The sequence below is a fragment of the Ursus arctos genome, unplaced genomic scaffold (genome assembly GCF_023065955.2).
Source record: "Ursus arctos isolate Adak ecotype North America unplaced genomic scaffold, UrsArc2.0 scaffold_11, whole genome shotgun sequence".
Taxonomy (NCBI): domain Eukaryota; kingdom Metazoa; phylum Chordata; class Mammalia; order Carnivora; family Ursidae; genus Ursus; species Ursus arctos.
The window spans coordinates 62,060,923-62,065,068 of NW_026622775.1; the positions used below are offsets into that span (position 1 = coordinate 62,060,923).

The following is a 4,146-nucleotide window of genomic DNA, read 5'->3' on the forward strand; positions in this document are numbered from 1 at the left end:
CACATTGTGGCAAGCTCTATGAAAGAAGTGTGGGGTACTTCGGAAAGTCAGCATCCCTAGCACCTAGTTCTCCAGGTTACTCCTGGTTGAAGAAGGACCAGCCCACCTTCACCCTCCGACAAGTTGGAGTAATATGTGGGTGTCTCTTAAAAGACTCTGAAGATAAAATTTGGGAGGAGTATGAGCAGATCCTTAGTACCCAACTAGCTGAGCAATCTGAATCTTTTGTGAAATTCACACATGATCAGAATATGTGACAATATGGGACAAGGCAAGCAAGGTACATGTCCTGAAACTTTCTTGCATATCTGGGTACTAGGTTTGACCTGGAGGTATGGCTCCTGTATGCTTTCTGCAGCTGGACTGATACCACATTTCAGCTCCAACTTTGTATCCTGAGAACACTTAAAATGTTTCTGCAGGTCCATTTTATATGATTTGAAAGACCTTATAACTTTCTGGTTGCCACAAGTGTATCTTTTCTGCTCATCTGTTTTGAGGAGGTAGAAGTTAAGTATACATTTGTTTTTCACATATTGTTTGTTCAGGACCACATTTTACAGAATGCCTTATTTCCTTTATTGTTTCTGGAAAGGAAAGTTCTATGAAAATTGTTTTTGTTTGAATATAGAATAGTTTTATTATTTAGAGCTTATTTTGAAATATTCTGAGTTTAATTCAGATGTATGCCAGTACCTTCTACAGTAAGGTAATAGAGACAGGTGTTCTGATCAGATGGCTTAGAGAAATTTCTAGAAGATTCATATTCAGAGATTCCTTATTAATTAATGTCTTTGACTTAAATCTAACCAAAAACCGCAGCATTATTCTTTGTACATATTCATTAGATAGTGTAAACAAACTTAGTTACAGACAATATACTTAGGCTATTTGAAAAAAAATAAAAGCATGGGGAAGGTGCTTGGGGACACTTGAGCCATCTCAGGGCTGGTGGATAAGGAAGGCATCATAAAGGAAGAACTGCTTGCCTGTTTTGAGTGTTGGGTATAAGTTCTTACCCTTACACTCAGAAACTGGGGGAGTGGTGATGAAGGACGTTTATATAGAACAGTAGATTGTGCAGAGGTACAGAGGTATGAGCCTAAAGGATGCTTTTGGGGAAGTACAGGTGATTTGAGAATGAGGATTTTTGATAGATGATCAGGGCAAAAAGGTGGGAGGCCAGATCATTAATGGCCACATAGGGAAAGTCCAAGTAATTAGATTTTGTTCTGTCAGTGAGGGGAAGTCATTGCTAGATTTTAAAATGGAAGATGACGTGATCTGACAAGGTATATGATGTGAGGTAAGGCATAGAGTTAACTGTGTTTTGGGTGCAGGACAATTGTGAGACCTGACATTTCTGTGGGAAATAACTTTGATTTTAAAAGGAATCAGACTACTGAGGACTGGAAGGGCTTGGGCAAAGGGTATCTCAGCTCCCTCCCTATTTACACAAAGGAGAGCCATAGCCCTATCGGTAATGCTTTTCCCATTGAAGGTTGGGCCATTCTTAGGCACACAGTTCTTCCAGGACTCGGGCCTACACTGAATCTTAGCCTGTAATGTATTAGCATTTGTTCCTCTTTACTCCCTGGAGAGTTCTAAGGGAAGCTCCATTCCCTCCTGCTCAGGGTCAGTTCTCAGCCTTGTACTTTCCCAAAACATCCTCAGTTTTTGCCCTTTCTCCAGGAAGGGAATCTTAGGGATAATGGTCACGTTGGTCCAAGGGTCTGAGTTTAGGTCCAGAGTTCAGAATCATGATTGATTACTCCAGTCCACCACCAGCTTGCCGCACAGAGAGGTGCTCTGTATGAAGCTGGCACCATATTTTTATAATCTGTCAGAATGTGGTCCTACCGGGTTACAAACATAGCAATGATAATACTTTATTCTGATGCCTAAAAGCAATAAAGCTTTTAATAAATACGCATTTAAATTTCAATTCCTGGTACTTGTTTGCACACTCTCCCTTGTGTGCTTATTTTTAAAGCCAATTATATGTTTCCAATATAACTTGCAGTTCAGTATTTCCCTTCATTATAACATTAGATGTCAAAGGAATTTCTTTTCCTCATTTTCCTTACAGAGGTTTTTGATCTCAAAAATGTGTAAATTTACTTCTAACCCTTCTTTTTAACTTGAATCTCTTTAATCTGACTCAAGCAGACTTTTTGTCCTCAGGGCATTTAATTCTGGCATTTCCATTGGAAGGCTTCCCCCCCCCCCCCTTATACATCACATGACAGAAAAGTTTAAGTGGCAGAGACTAATAGAAGTCTACCAGGAAGTATATATAGGAAAGGAAAACAGCATAAAGGCAAAGTTGAAGACTGGGTGATTAGCAGGTATGACAGAGAGGTTTGAATAAGAGGTTTAGTTGAGAGGAAATTATTATAGACTGTAGAAAGCTTAGACAGTAGCTCCGGAACCACCACTTGGGCTATGATACATTGACTTTGACTTTGAAGATATCTAGTGTCCATAGTAGATTACTGGGTTATGTTAAGATCAGTGCTTTCCAAAGTGTGGTCCTGGCACTAGCAGTATCCCATCACCTGGATGCTTGTTAGATACGCAGATTCTGGGGCCTTACCTCAGACCTACTGACCCAGAATCTCTGGAGGTGGGGCCCAGCAGTTTTGAATTTCAAGAGTCACTGTATTAGTTAGAATGTAGAGAAGATAGGGCTTGCTAGATCAACAGTGCTAGGAAATAATGCTCGTTCTCTAACAGAGTACCCTTTTGGAGATTCTTTCTCCCAGAGACTTCTTTTCTGCTGTCATAATCCTTGTTGGTAGCTATAATTTCAATTTTAAAAGAATTCCAAAGACTTGACATTGTATTGAATTGAGTATTTATGTGATCTTGTTTTACTCCGTGTCTTTCATTTTCTATAGCTTTCTTTGTGTTTGTTACACAGACAGTACAACTATTCCCTCTTTCTGTTTCTTTTAGGCTCTTAATCCAGATTATACCTCTTTAGATTTCTATGTGGAAATGGTGTGCGTGGATTGAGGAATTGAAATTTACTTGAAAGATGTAAATAAGATATAAGGAAGAGAGTGGTAGTTGGAATAGAAGGCATGATGGAAAACATTGAGTTTTCTTTTAAATTTATGATATGGAAAGGCAAAATTGCTTAGAAACATAGTTAAATTTTATGATCTAACTAAAGCTAATATTTAAAAATTAGCTCCTTATTAAGACCTCTTTGACATGGGTCTTGGCTATAAGTTTTTGAATCTTGACACCAAAAGTAAAAGCAAAAATAAACAAGTGGGGCTACATCAAACTTAAAAGCTTCTGGACAGCAAAGGAAACCATCAATAGAGTGAAAAGGCAACCTATTGGATGGGAAGAAGTATTTGCAAATCATATATCTGATATATCCAAAACATATAAAGAACTACGTAGCAAAACAAACAATCCTATTTTAAAAATGGACAAAAGATCTGAATCGACATTTTTCCAAAGAAAACATACAGATGGCCAACAAATGCTTGAAAAGATGCTCAACATCACTAATCATCAGGGAAATGCAAATCAAAACCACAGTGAGATGCTACCTTAACACCTGTTAGAATGGCTATTATTAAAAAGTCAAGAGAATAACTGGTGCTGACACAGATGTATAGAAAAGGGAACTCTTGTGCACTGTTGGTAGGAATGTAAATCGACGCAGCCACTGTGGAAAACAGTATGGAGATTTTCCTCTAAAAATTAAATATGGAACTTGTCATTTGTATAACAAGATGTATGAAGCTCGAGGGCATAATGCTAAGTGAAATAAGACCGACAAAGACAGATACCATATGATCTCTATTATATGTGGAATCTTAAAAAAAAAAAAGAAACACAAATTAAACATTACAGCCTACTCACAGATAACAGATTCATGGTTGCTAAAGGTGATGGGGTGGGGGTGTGAGGGAGAACTGGGTGCAGGGAGTCAAAAGGGAAAAAACAAAAAAACCCAAAAGAACTTAATAAAATGAAAATATGGAGTCTTTTAGGAAATGTTAACCTAAATGTTTTTGAACTAGTGTTAAGAAAATAAGAGAGACATTATAATGGACAACACTGAGTTTTTCTTTTAAATCTGTGTTATGTAAAGGGAAAATTCCTTAGAAACAGTTACATTTC

The 4,146-nt window shown here is 37.7% G+C and overlaps 1 protein-coding gene across 1 annotated transcript in view; it reads left to right on the top strand.

Annotated features, from left to right (window-relative positions):
- The window catches only part of XKR6 (XK related 6), a 306,339-nt gene that overhangs the window by 55,205 nt on the left and 246,988 nt on the right, over positions 1-4,146 (top strand). The window lies entirely within an intron of this gene.